The following is a 15,586-nucleotide window of genomic DNA, read 5'->3' as shown; positions in this document are numbered from 1 at the left end:
TTTAATACAGTGAATAAAGCAATGTTAAGTGTTAATGACGATAAGAAAAATCCGCAAAGTTGCTAAATTGAGGAGCGGCATAAACCAATCGAATGCATGAAGCTGAGAAACCAACAACATTAGAAACAACAATTCTACTGTAAATGTGGCAATTGTTGCGAAATGCTGGCCGTGTGGCATGCAACATTTGAACACACACAAGCAAATTACACTAAGGAAATATGCATTTAAACACACGCGTATTTGTGTTTGTGTGCCTGTCTGTCAGGGCGTTAGAAATACGTCAAAAAGTAACGCCGTTTCACATGTCCATATCCAAAGCTGTAAATATGAACATATGTGCATATGTATGTGTGCAGCTCCGCATGAGTAGCCAAATGCTCGTTGCTTGAATGGCTGAGCAAATGGTCATATGCATGAATGAAATGCCGCCGCACTATTTAACGCCCATTTGCCTCAAGGAGCGCTGTCGGTATCTAATAGTCCGTTTCGTCACTTGCACTCTCAAGTTATGTGCGCCTGTGTGTATGCGTGTGCTTTATGCGCCATTTTTTTTATAAACAAATGACACGCAATTCCACTTTGAGTCACTTGTTGTGTTGTTGTTTTCAATGGCGTCACTGAATGTCATTGTTATGGTCGAAATGTTTGATTGCTTGCATGCCAAACAGTTAAGTTCGTAAGTTCCGACGTCAGAGCGGCGTTGGGCTCTCACTTGGTGTGTGTGACTTTGTGGTTGTGTGAGTGAGTCAAGCATTTCTGTGGTCAAACATTTGTCTGGTGCGGTTTCCTGAGCCATGATTGACTGTCAAAAATTATTATGTACTTCCTCTATATGGCTGCTACACACATAAAGCGCCGGATTTGTGGGCAGAAGAAAACTCGAAACAAGTATTTTTGTTTTTGTGGAAATATGTGATTTTTTTTTTTGGGTAAAACAGTTAAATTTTGTTGCTTGAAAATGATAGTATTTTTTACCAAAGACACGCCCGAAAGTCGCCTTGTCTGAAACCTCGTATCGAACTCTTCGGAGAAGTCCTTCCCGATCTTGACTAAGCTTTTGGTATTGCTCCACGTCAGCTTACACAGCCGTATTAGTTTTGCGGGGATACCAAATTCAGACATTGCGGTATAAAGGCAGCTCCTTTTCGTGCTGTCAAAGCAGCCTTGTAATCGATGAAGGGTACGTGTCGATTCTCTTTTTACGGGACTTTTCCAAGATTAGGCGCATGGTGAATATCTGGTCGGTTGTTGATTTGCCAGGTCTAAAGCCACACTGATAAGGTGCAATCAGTTTGTTGACGGTGGGCTTTAATCTTTCACACAATACGCTCGATAGAACCTTAAACGGGATGTTGAAGAAGCTTATCCTTTGGCGCAGATTGTCTTCTTTTTTGTGGATTGGGCATAGCACACAATATATTGAGAGAATAATAAAACTGTGACCCCTTTTAGAGAATGGAATTGAGGTTATGTTGAGGAAAAAAAGTTTTTTTAAGGGTTTTTTTTGTATAGAACTGACTGAAAGTCTATCAGATCACATGTATAAACTTGTCGCCTTCTACTTCTTGTAAATTCAAGAAACACTGCGTCTTGAGTTTGAAACTCCAGAACAGCCGCTAATTGATTGCCCAGCAGTCTGTAGGCGCAGGATAAAGGCTCTTGGATACATGTTTCCAAATAGGAATCACATCGCCTCAATAGCACCTAGCAGTATATTGGAATTTATAAATTTTCTGGTGCTAGGTGACTTAAGAGAAAGCACAATATACCTTAGGTCGCGGTGCAATCCTCATTTCCTAACCTAATCTAAGGGATTTCTTCTAAAATATTTTTGCTGTTTATAGTTACGATTTTTTTGGGTATTTAATAATAAAGAATATACAATGTTTCTACTGGCATTCAAGAAGAGTAACTCTAGGAACATGGGCGCGGTGGACTCCTGTAGAATTTGTGCTGACAAATCGAAAAGACTGCAAGAAATGTTTAGAGCAAGGTACCGGGAAAACAATGCAGCATCTCTTGTGCACTTATCCCGCATTGACAAGGAAACGTTTCAAGCATTTTGGGTCTCCACGGGATGAGACACTGGAAGAGGTATCATTAGTGAGGCTACAGAGCCTGTTGATATTCGCGTCAATCACAGGATTTATAAATGATGACTACTCTTCTTGGTCTACCTATCAAAACTCCATCTGATATCGCTAAGGACCAAAACTGGTCCAAGCGTAGGCCAGTAGAATACTAGGCTAAACTAACTTAACTTTTTACTGAAGTGGAAAAGGCTGTAAAGGACATTAAGTTTATGAAGATCCTAGTGTAGGTTTAAAAATTTTCGAATTAAACTTCATATTCTACACAGCTGATTTAATACGTCTAATTGTTGTAAACCTGACCTAATTGTTAGAATATAGTTATACACATACATATGTATATACATATATTTATGTATGTATATCCTCTTGTTTAGCATTTGGCATGATATTAACGCCCGCGGTAGTTTAATGATAATACGCACGCGCGCCCAACAACAAACATGCAATGCAAAAATAAACGTCATTTATGTTGTGTGCATTTAGGCACGCACTAGTGTATAAACAGTTATTTATATAAACATATTAATAAATACATTATAGACACACATTAGGGTCAAAAATAGGTTATTGGACACCTCTACGAAAATGTCTCCAAGTACGAGCTCTTAATTGTGACGGGAAGGCCCTTCGCCTTACACTTTACGGGTCTTTTCTTGGTATTAGATAGAGAAATTCATAGTACCAAGCTTAAAGAACACTCGTGACCCGCCCCAATGTACTTACATATATGTACACATATCAATCCACAAGCTAAAATACCAAAATGCACGCACACAAGCCAAACACGCAAATTGATACTACAAAAAAAATCAACACGAAGTGGTGTACTACAGTGTATATATGTATGTATGTACATATGTATACATTCCTACAAATGCGACATGCAAATGGCAGAAAAATATTGCACTTGAAAAATTTGCGGTCGAACAAAATCACAGGTTAAGTAGAAACATACATACATATGTATGTATGTATGTGTGTAGATATACCTACATTTATTTACGCATGTACATACAATATACAATAAACATAATACGATATGACAGACAGAATGAATGAATTGCAAATTCAACGCGTCCAATTGCATTATAAAACAACAACAAAAGTGCATTAAAAGGTAAATAAAGGAAGTCAAACAACAAAAGTGTGTGAAATTGAGTAAAAACAAGCAACAACACCGAAAACAATTTAGTAAAAAAGTAGTAGATAAAAAAGGAGTAGAAAAAGTACTACATACATATATACTGACTGTGTGAAATTGCAATAAAAACAAGCAACAACACCGAAAACAATTTAGTAAAAAAGTAGTAGATTATAGGAGTAGAAAAAGTAGTATATGCATATCTATAAAAGCCGCAAAAAATTTTAGTAGAGACCAAAATAAAAACAAAGAGGCACAAATAAAGCTAAATAAACATATAGTATGTATGTATGTATGTACATATATGTCGAAGCGCTTGCCTAACTGCGCCTGCGTGCGTGCTTCAACGCATTCTGTGTTTACCTGCGTGAGTGTGAGTGCGTAGCGCTTTTTTTTCAAACACTAGACTTAGTACATTAAAAAAAAAACACAACAATAACAAATAAATGGCAGGCACTGTGATTTTGCATTACTGTTTTTTTTTTGCTTTTGCTTTTTTGCCAACTTCAGTTACACTGGTTTTTTCGGACACGCTACTTTGCGTTTCGACCGTAAAAAGCCCATTGACTGGCGTTGTCTAGGCCAGGTTGGCAACAACAAGCTGCCGGTCGAACAGACAGACAGTCAGGCGGTACGCACACACACACACACACACGTCAATATCACCAGTCATGCAATTTACATAGCTATGTAGCGGCCATTAAAGTCATTGCACGCACGTGCTTGCTGGCAGACGCGCCTCCGCATGCGTGCGCACCTACACATACATATAAAATTAAGTATATATGCATGTGTATGTATGTATATATGTATGTATGTATATGTACATAAGGCTTTATGTATTGGTGAGCTAGCGTGCAGACACCTTGACGTGCATTCGTATTCATATGCATGTATGCGTGTGTGTTCGTGTTTGTGCGTGTCCACCTGCATGAAAGCGAAACTGCAACCTAACCTTAAAAAAAATCACTCACGACTGCATGCAAAATGCAGAAACACGCTCAGCTGTATATGTGCATGTATGTGTTGCGAAGTGGCAAAAATAAGTAACGGAAGTGCCTAAACTGCAATCGAATTACTGTTATTGAAAACAAATGTGGTCACGGACACGAGCTTAACCGAGGCACACTTAACAGTAAACAGCTGTTGAGAAACGCACAAATATACAATTGACATTGTTGTTGTTTCTTCTTAATCTCATTACTAAAGTTACTTCTCGATTAAATGTGACCTTTAGATTTGATTTAGGTAAGCTTCAAGTGCATTAAGAATTGCTTCTTCAAATGATTGTATTATAGGTCATGAATGTGAGTTTATTTCACTCTCGACAAGGTCACAAGGTGGCGCTGCTGGCAGAAAACTGTTGCAGTATTCATATTTAAGAGAACTGCCAGCACATTCTGTTAAAAAAAATCAGAGAATTTATACTTTAGGGGGTCTAAAAGTGGCCGAAATACCCAGAACTTGCAGTGTCGGTAGTTTAATTTTTTCTGCTGCTCTCTTCTCTTTGAGTAACACAGAGGGTTGGCATGCTATGAAGAATAGTAAAAATAGAGCTCATGACAGTTTTGCTTCATTATATTAGCACCTATAGCGACGTGACATAAGGGGATATTATGGTTCAACGTTACCGGAATTGACCCGGATTTTATCCGGCCAAGGGCTGTATTTTCAGAGATCTAACCTCGTTTGAATCGGTAAATTTCTAGGGGATGATTTTGTTTACAATTACTAGAAAATTAAATAGCTCTTCCGGTTGTGACGTCACACTTAAAATCTTAGCTTTTAACTATGGGTTCTAAGAAAGGACTCTAATAAGGTTCGAAGCGTGATAATTGTCAGCTGAAAGCCTCAAATCGCTATTTTCAATTTCTTAGTCAAGGAGAGCACTATCATGGATTTCGAAAAATGGTATCTAATTACCGGATGAAAGCCACCATTTTTAACCCCAGAGTCAAGGAGCTGCTATTTAGAAAACTCAAAAAATGTTAATTGCCGGATTAGAGATTGTTTATTTCAGATATCGTCGGATCTCCAGAGTTCCTACTCATAAAATAATAACAAAAGTAAGTCAAGTTGCGTCGAAACGCAGGACCTTGGTGTTCGATTCCAGTTCCTTCAATGCAAATTGATCAGAATAGCCATTCGTGTATTTTGCTTTTGCCAGAGTAGTCTCTCTTTTGTGTCATCAAAACTGTACTTCAAACTGAGGTTTAGTATCGGCGCTCCGAAGAAGTATTGGGTTTCTCGATCGGTTTGTTTTACACATTTTTTTTACATTAAAATTTTTGAGAAAAAATTTCATTCTTGACTCTTCCAGTGATAGTGATGCAAAAGCCGAATTGAGACCTCTGTACAAACACTTGTGAATTTCAGACTTCTTGTATTTTATTTACCCAAATATCTTGAGCATTTTGATTATTTCTTTATTCCAAAAAGTCAAAATTCGTCTTAAGACAATATAACAGTACAATTACAATAAAACTGCCGATTCCTCTGCCGTTTTCGTTATTTTATAGTATTTCACTCTGCATAAATTACAGCGCATAAAATCATCAAAAATGTGTGGCTTTTTGGTAAAAAAAATTCCGCGAATCGCTTTCAAGCGCCGAATTTTATTGTGCGTGCCATAAAATCCGCCGAAAAAATTATAAAGCAATTTGAGTGCTAATATTCGTTAGCACACAAACACATACACATATATGTACATATGCATATGTATATGTATATAGATGCATAAATGTATGTTTTCAACAGCTAGTCCGCTATAAAGCACCCAAACCACTTTGCTTCAATTATATGCCATAAACACTATAATAACGTCTAACTGCATTAGACTCAAATTGTTCAACTTAACTTTAAATTAAATGCTAAGATTTTTATAAACACACGCATAAGCACATAATAAATGCAAAATGTGAGTATGAAAGTAGTGGTCATAGATGCATTTTGAGCAGGAGTGGAACTGAGGACTGACGACGCTAATGGTGCAATATATAATAATAATAAAATAATAAAAATAAATAGTGGTAATAATAATTGAGACTAATCTAAAATATTATTTTAAAACATTATTTAGTAAAATAGAGAAATATATTCATTAGTTCTAGAGCCATAGAGAAAAAACCGGCGACTGGATATGATTGTATTGAATTGTTGAAGAAAAAATATACTAAAAATTGTTGCAGAGCTACGGATCTCTTTGCGAAATCCGGATCCTGGAAGAACTGCACCCGATCTAACTGGCTCGTTCGTTTACAGATTAAGTCTGTGTACTATAGGTTAAAATTAAAAATAAATCCAAACAAATCTCGTATATCTCCTCAGCTAGAATAGTTTTTCGAAAAACAATTTTTTTTTTTAATTTTCTGAATTTACATACTGACATGCCATGTTATCGTTTTGGGATACTTTTTTTTCTTAAATCTGTCTCGATGTTCTGAAATTGACGAACGTTCTTCTAAAATGATGGAAAAAGCTCTAAAACTGATGGGTTGCTTGGAACGTGATCAAATAGTAATTTCAGAATATTGAATTTCGTTTAAGTTTTGTAGTCGGGTCGGGCGACCTCATCTTGACAATTGCCCTTGTTGCCTTTGTGATGTTAAAATTCTAATGGATGGAATATGACTTCATAGATGGATATGGATAACATCTGATAGAACGATTAATTTCGATATCAGATAGTTTCCTGAATGAATGTACGTTCACATGCTTTATATTTTGCCTCGAAAAAACGGAAGAGGCGAGATGGAAGATGATTTGATCACTGACGATTTTACCACTTTGACACACATCAGTAACATTCTTTTATGTCAAAAAGATCCATTACAAGCAGATATACTTGCTTTATTGCTCCTATGAATCTGCATCACTCGAACTTTACGAAATTGTTATGTGTGAACTTCGGGAATACCATTAGTGACTTCTCATCATCAAATGGAAAAGGTGATTTTAATACCAGATTAAGAGGAAACAAGTATCCTTGTTCGATGGAAGTAAAAACCAACTTCTACTTTGTGTGTAGGTGAATGGTTAAGAAAATAAGAACCAAAGAAACTAGAAAGTTTATATTTTCAGTAGTGAAATGCTCTTCGTTTTGACAATTTCCAAGTATACTAGTAGAATCAACGTACATATATTTCGACTTTTTCAAAACACTGTAATCCCAGCAGATTCAACCTCCAACTTCACTGTTATAGTACAATTATAATGGTGCCAGAACTGTTGCCTGAACAACTTTTCCCTAGTTAATACATGCTTAATTAATAATTTTCGTTTTTGTATTGATCAGATTGAAGTTCTTATAGATAAGCATATATTGAGGAAAATTAAAAGTTCGCTTCAAATTTCCAAAAGATTACTTCTTCAAAGATCTGGACCGTCTAGAGATAATCTCTATGCAAAGATATACCAGATTCTAGAAAAATTAAATTGTTTTTCTAAGAAGCAAAATAGAAATTCTCAACGAAGTATAGGATCCGAATAATCTAATAATAATGACTTTAATTCAAGTTATTATAACTTTTTCTCTTTGAAAATCGTTATTTTTTATTTTTCTCATTTGAATAAGTATGGACTAATTCCTCCTCGACCTTTTTTGGGTATTCAGTCGATTATTTCTTCTTGCTCGCTCAGTTCTTTAGTCGTTTTTAGGAGTGTCTTGCTTTCCTAATACACCATTTAAATGTTAGTGTATGTTTGTGTGTTCGTTTTGAAGTTAAAATGATATCATTACAATCAGACAAAAGCGCTACAACCTGAAACATTATACAATATTAATATCTCTATACACATACACATACAAACTCACACACATACATACATATTTGTGCGCTCGCTCGTCTATTTTTAGTCACTTCGCCAAGTAATTTCTCTAAAAGCAAATCATTTTATTATGGTCAGCAAAAAGAAGCGAAACAAAATGAAGAAAATAAAACCAATAACACACAAAAGCAGCAACTCACAGTGGTTGTTGTTGTAGATAGCTAACAGAAATGTAGGAAAAAGCGCACAGTCGGGTATATCACTTGGTCCACAAAATGAAAGCAAAGAATTTAAGAAATTCGCTACTTTGTAGCACAAATGGAGAATGCAGAAAAATAACCTGCAAAAAGCAAAAAAAAAACAACAACACAAAAAAGAAATGGCAGAGAAATAATATTATTTTACTTCATTGCCCCCGCCAGCTACTTGGCTGCGCCATGCTAAGGCGCCGCAAGGCGGACGCGCTCCAAATGGCAAATGGATTGGCTGCCTCGCCGGCGGTGTGTTGCGGTGAGCAGACAAGCAGTTTACCGTTTACCAGCAGAAACACATACATATATGCTTATTTGTGTATGAGTGTTCCATGTGGCGCAGATCCACGCTGGCAATATCCTTGCAAGTTATTTCTGCCTCAATTCCAATTTTTCATTCAACTAATTCGGCTTTTTTCTTTTAAACCACAGTTATATTTAGTAGAAACTTGTTACTACATATACATACACATACAGTTACTACAGCTGCTTCTTCAAATTATTTTGTGACTGCAACTTGTACTTAGTAATGTGCAGCTCCTCCCACAGAGCGCTCTGGCTGACATTCTTGGTGAAATTCGCTCACCTCTTCTTCATAATTCTGCTCAGAGTCCTTCATTGTCAGACAGACAGCGTTGTCCAAAATGTATCACTATATAATGAGTGATCCAAGTAGAGGCAAATTTGGTTCAGCGATGAGACTCATTTCAGCCTCAATAGGTATGTAAACAAGCAAAATTGTCGCACTTGGAGCGAAGAGCAATCTGAAGAGATTCAAGAGCTGCTATTTCATCCAGAAAAAATAACGGTTTGGTGTCGTTCGTGGTTCGTTATCGTCCGATGAGAACCGACTATTTGATGCTTGAAATTGAAGCTCATGGTCTGGTCCCACACATCACATCAATCAATGCATTTATTGAGAGAATACTTCGGTGAGCAGACAATTTCACGTTTTGGGCTGGCTGGTGTGATATCAAACCGTTAGACTTTTTCCTGTGGAGATATGTAAAGTCTAGAGTCTATGCGGACAATCCCACTTCGATTCAAGCCTTGGAGCAAAACATCCCGCGTGTTATTTGCCAGTTATCAGTCGAAATGCTTGAACGAGTCATCGAAAGTTAGACTCAACGGATGTGTCATCTCAGACATCACCGTAGACCACATTCGAAAGAGATAATCTTCGAAAAGTAAATGCCAAAGAACGTTTGTTCGAATGGTACCAAATATTCCCCATTAAAGTTGAAGTTTCTGTGCTTTTTCTTTAAAAAAAGTAATTTGGATAAACATTTGGGCGAGGCAAATGGGTCTGGTGGTGAACGAGGGCAAGACGAAATATCTCCTGTCATCAAACAGACAGTCGTCGCACTCGCAACTAGGCTCCCACGTCACTGTTGACAGTCATAACTTCGAAGTCGTAGATAATTTCGTTCATCTTGGAACCAGCATCAACACAAACAACAACGTCAGCCTCGAAATCCAACGCAGGATAACTCTTACCAAGCGGTGCTACTTCGGACTGAGTAAGCAATTGAGAAGTAAAGTACTCTCTCAATGAACCAAACTCTATTAGTCACTCATTATTCCCGTCCAGCTATATGGTGCAGAGGCATGGACGATGACAACAACTGATGAGTCGACGTTGCGAGTTTTCGAGAGAATCTGTGAAAGATTTATGGTCCTTTGCGCGTTTGCCACGGCGAATACCTTTTAGACTGGCCTAATTATATAGAAGTAGACTAGCAAGCAGTTTTTTTAATGAGATCTCCACTAATTCAGTTATAAAACTTTGTTGTAATTTTTTTATTAATTATTTTTTTTTTATTATTATTTTTTAATTATTTATTAATATTTTTTTATTTAATAAAATAACCGTTCGAAGACAAATTAACTACAACCAGTAACTTTCTATGTAGCATTCATACTTCTAAGCCTTGGTAGTTCCAAACAGATGTAGTGCAATTACTTTACCTTCCACTATAAAAATAGTTCCGTTATAGCATATTTTTCTCGAATATATAACATTGCATATATGTATGTACATATGTATCTTTATGAGCGTTCATACTCATATTACTCGTATAAGAGTATTTTGTATGTAAGTGTGTAATATCCAGAGAACGAATTACAGCTTTTTGTGTCCTTCAATTTCAACATTCTTGTACGATTCCTTTGTTTGGCTCTTACAAGCAATTCCACATTGTATTTTTCGTACTTCTTTTTTACATTCATTTTTAGTGCAGTTTTCGGTTGTTATTTCTTATTATCCTTTCTTAGTTGCTGCATACGTCGTTGTTCTGTTGTTGTTGTTGTCGTCGAGGTTTTATAGATAATAAGAAAATTATACATTTTATACAACCCCCGAAATAAAAATGAGCCGCAATATTCTCAACTTGCTTTTGTTGTTGTTTTTGGGGTTTTTCTTTATTTTCTGCCATCATTGTTGTTTTTGTAAAGCAAACCTTAATTTAGTAGTAAATTATTTATGCCGCAGACTGCAGTAACGGTGCCACACAACGTTGTCGGCTGAGCGAATTGTGGCGAGTAGGAGCGAGAATTAGGGTGTGAGCCGCGACTCAGTTGCGGAGTAGCGTTTCGGTTTCGAAATGCAGTAGAAATTATTAACGGCAATATTTTTGAGGAGTGCCTGGCAGTTTGTGGAGATAAATAAATGATTATTGGAAATGTGTTAGGATATTAGGGAAGAAGTCTAAGTATTATTGAATGTAAAAAAAATATTCGAATTCTTACTAATATTCAGTCGTATTGGAGTAGAAAGCTTGGGACGTACATATTTATGCTTTACTGTTATCCCCTGTGCCGCATTTTGTACTAAATTTGAAAGATTTACTATTCTTCGTGCTTCAGGTGTAATATTTCATACATTTTCGAAAATTATCGTTAAAAGGGTGGATGTTTATTTATGGTTTTAAACTACTCTATATAGGACCAAAGTTCTTCCTCTTCTTCCCCCGACGGGTACTGCGTCACAGCTGGAGTGTTTTCAACTATTCGGACGACATGACCTAGCCAGTGCAGTTCGCTGAACTATGGTAATGTCGTCGTATAACTCGTATATCGTTCCATCGAATGCGATCATCGTCGTGGCTAATGCGCAAAGGATCATAAATCTTTAGCAGAACCTTTCTCTCGAAAACTCGTAACGTTGACTCATCAGATGTTGTTATCGTCCAAGCCTCTACACCATATAGCAGGGTGGGGATGACGAGTGACTTGTAGAGCTTGGTCTTCGTTCGTCGAGAGAGGACTTTACTTCTCAATTGCCTACTCCGTTCGAAATAGCACCTATTGGCAAGAGTTATTTTGCATTGGATTTGGTATCGAACGGCCCAGAGATTCGGACGGTTCTTGACGGAGCTTTTGATATTGCGCAACGTCAGTTTAAACAGCCGTATTAGTTTTCCGGGGTACCAAATTCAGACATAAAGGCAGCTCCTTTTCGTGCTGTCAAGAGTAGCTTTGAAATCGACGACGACGACGGGTCTTTTCCATAATTTATGAATGGAATCTTTGAAAATAAGTCTCTAAGGCGATCTAACCTTTTTTAAGTGTTTTCCATTGTTGTCTCAATAATAGAGCAATAAGAAACGGCTTTTCAAATTATGAAACGTAAAGTAAAATTCTCAAGCACAGTGAAGCTCATCACATCAACCGGCTTCATCTGGCACACATTGAGTTCTCTCAATTAGCTAACGGTTTCAATACCGACGCTCCAACAGCTGATGACCTACAATTACCATTTAACTTCGCTTTTACTCCGCTATAATTCGTTCTTATTATTATTGCTTTCATACAAGTGTTTGTATGTGTGTGTGTGTTAGCATTCCCAGCTCTTCTGCCTTTCTTCTGCACTGAAATTATCTAATCTCGTCTTTCGCCCATTCATTTGCCAATTATTGTCTTTTACCTCACTTTAGTGGCAACAAAGTATCAATTTTGCATTTGTTTTAACCTTTATGACTTTGTGGCGCAAATACGGTAATTCTACGAATCTGTTTCTTTCCGAACTGTAAAATTATTGTCGATCTTGCTTTAGTGCTATTAATTTTCATTTGATCACGTTTTTTCATTTAATTAAATAAATTGCATTGATTTGCTACTTTCTTCAATACAATTCTCTGCAGATATGGATATACATATGTACATATGTATTATATATGTTACCTATGTATGTATGTATATAACATTCGCATTCCAATGCGCAGCATTTTTGTGGTTATCCTCTGCATACCGTCCTAATTGTAAGGTAATTATTGCTTAAGAACAGTTTTGGAGTAAATATTTTAGTTGAATAACTCTATGAATTATGTGCATATCCTTTTAGTAAAATATATAAATTTCGAGTCTACATATGCATATAGTCATTTAAGAAGTAACGGGTGATCTAAGTAGAGGTACTTTTTTTCAATATCCCTTTTTTTGATAGATCACACGTGAGTTGTGTCAAGCTGTCATGTTATCTTTGTTCAGGATTGTTTGGCATTTCATCATCGAAAGACTTAGGCCTGAACAATGTTTACAAATCGTTTAACTTTATTGTAGAAATTCACTTTCTGTAAATAATGTGTTTCGTGTTTTTAAGCTCAACATAGTTCGCCTACTGAGCGTAGTATTCCCGACACCATCATCCATCTTGCGACAAAGCATTCATTATTGGATAATATTCGACCGAATATACCACATCCAGCACGCAGTGAGGAAAATATAGCAGTCGTAGCTGAGAGTGTACACGAAGACCGTGGAGAGTCCATTTGGCGCGGTTCGCAGCATCTCGAACTGCCGTAAGGACCGATAATGGCGCATTTTACGCCGAGATCTTAAATTGAAAACGTACAAAAAACAGTTTGTGAAAGAATTGAAGCCGCTCGACCTTCCCAAACGTCATCGCTTCGCTCTAAGAGCTTTTGAAAAGTTTCGAGTGTTCCAAGTGACGATTTCGAGCCAAATTTTATTCAGCGATGAGGCCCATTTCTGGCTCTATGTGTATGTAAACAACCAAAATTGTCTCATTAGGGACGAAGAGCAAACTGAAGAGATTCAAAAGCGGTTTTCATCTAGAAAAAACAACGGTTCGGTGTTTGTGGTGGGCCGTAATCGCTCGTAATCTCGGCGACATTTGGTTACAACAAGACGGCGCTACTTCCCACACATCGCTTCAATCGATGGATTTAGTGAGAGTACACTTCATTGAGCAGATAATTTCACGTTTTGGGCCGGTCGATTGGTCACAAAGATCATGTGGTATCACAACGTTAGAACTTTTCCTGTTGGGATATGTAAAGTCTAAAGTCTATGCGGGCAATCCCGCGTTCGATTCAAGCCCTGAAGCAATTATCATTCCCTAGTTTCCAATCGAAATGCTCTAACGAGTCATCGAAAATTTAGCTCAACGAATGGACCATCTGGGAGGTAGCCGCGGCCAACTTTTGAAAGAGATAATCTTCGAAAAATAAATGCCAAAGAATGTTCTTTCAAATATTAATAAACATTCCCATTTAAATTTGAAGTATCTGCGTGTTTTTTTAAAGTCTCTTAGAATTGCTTCGAATCGTGTGATTCAAGAAGCCAAGAGATTTTATACTTTATACCAGTTTATGAGATTTATACCATTTTGTGCGCATTTGTTCGATGCGGCATTATACATTACACAATAAGGAATGACTCAACAAATGTTTTTTTAATATTATTTTATTTATTGCACAGTCCATCTCACAGTAGCAAGGCAGAGATGACAAAACTTTCAAATTTGCATTACATTTCTTTCATCTTCTTTATCCAGTCTGCGGCACTGAATTCAGAACTCTACATTTTCAAAAAAAGAATTGAGGCGGTAATTTTTCAATTACAATTGTTAACTCCTACCTTGCTGCTACTAAACAATACCCGCAATTACCGTTAGCATAAAATATTTATAAGCTACCTTACTTACTTACGAATTTACAAAAACATTCACAGCGGTATATACTCGTTGTTATACATATATGTATGTATTTATTTACATATATAAATATATAAGTAAATAAGTCGTACAACCGTTTTACTTCACCGAAATTACTGTTTCTCACATTTTGCCTCATTAAAGTTTTTTTTCGTTTCCTTTCTGCGCTTTCGGTTTTGGCATTGTACCAGAGCTGACTTCCACGTTGCCTATCTGTCTATTGATTTCACTCAGTGAGCATTGTTTTTCTGCAAAACTCATTGCAAATGGTCGGATAGCAGCGCCAGCTCACCGTTGTCTCACAAAACTCCCGATTTTTTGTAATTTTTTTCATTTTTATTATCTAACTCTCTTATGTACCCTGCTCATTTTCTTGGCGAATTTCTCCCACCAGTTCATGTGTCTACTCCTTGGCTAGCGTCGTCTTCTTATTATTTTGTTATTTTGCTTTCGCTTGCTCATGCCACAGGCTGCACCCCACCTCACCCACCAACATTTGTAATTATGGGATCAAGTGGGCATGGCTAATCGATTCTAACCCCTGACTTATGTGTCTACTTTTCGTTTCGACGGGTATATCATTTGTAAGCGTTGTTACTGTTTTTATGTTTGCTAAGCTCTGTACGCATTGAGAAATTTGTAGCGTAGCTATGCCCTGCCAAGGGTGGTTCAGTCAGTACCTGCGATTTACAGAAATTAAAATCCTCTTATCCCTGCTTTACAAGCTGCTCTACAAGTAGCGAACCAATCAGCCAACCACAAGCTCTTGGCAGCACTCTTGACACGCTCGGCACCAGCTATGTGCCGTCTGCGTCGTGCGTCAAGCCGGACTGACCTTTTTTCCCGCTGGCGCGTAATCGATGACGGTAATAAATGCTATTATTAATTATATATGCTACTCATCCTTGGTGTAACCCTCCTCCCCACCGCACTGCTGTTGATCCGCTTGACCATATTGTCCGCGTCATCTGCAAGCAGCCCAATTTTCTATTCTATTCTCATCACAGCGTTTAATCGAGGGCAATGACGCAAAGGAAGTGGAATCAAATACATCCGTGTGTGTGTTTTCCCGTTGAAAATTTTGAATTTTAATTTTGGTTGCTTACTACTTACTTTGCCATATTTGTTGGTAAAACAGCTGTTAGCTGCCTAATTCTTCCTTAAGCATATTTATAACTAAATGCCCAACAAATATTTTTACCACGTAATACAAGGAAATTAAATTGTTCGCTTTTAAAAGTTTTTTAAACATTTTCGAATTTTCGCACATACATTATTTACGATTTCAATCATCAATAGGCAGCATTGTCGAGGAAGAGAAATGAAAATAGAAAGGTCAAAGCTCCACTTTCATCCACTTGCCTTTAATTTGTGT

General features: G+C 37.1%; 1 protein-coding gene across 2 annotated transcripts in view; it reads left to right on the top strand.

The window, feature by feature from the left end:
* LOC126767683 (neuronal PAS domain-containing protein 2) overlaps positions 1-15,586 on the top strand; it is a 107,543-nt gene that overhangs the window by 31,248 nt on the left and 60,709 nt on the right. The gene's annotated exons all lie outside the window — the stretch shown is intronic.

This window comes from Bactrocera neohumeralis, chromosome 2, assembly GCF_024586455.1.
Source record: "Bactrocera neohumeralis isolate Rockhampton chromosome 2, APGP_CSIRO_Bneo_wtdbg2-racon-allhic-juicebox.fasta_v2, whole genome shotgun sequence".
Taxonomy (NCBI): Eukaryota; Metazoa; Arthropoda; class Insecta; order Diptera; family Tephritidae; genus Bactrocera; species Bactrocera neohumeralis.
This window is presented reverse-complemented; position numbering and strand designations above follow the sequence as displayed.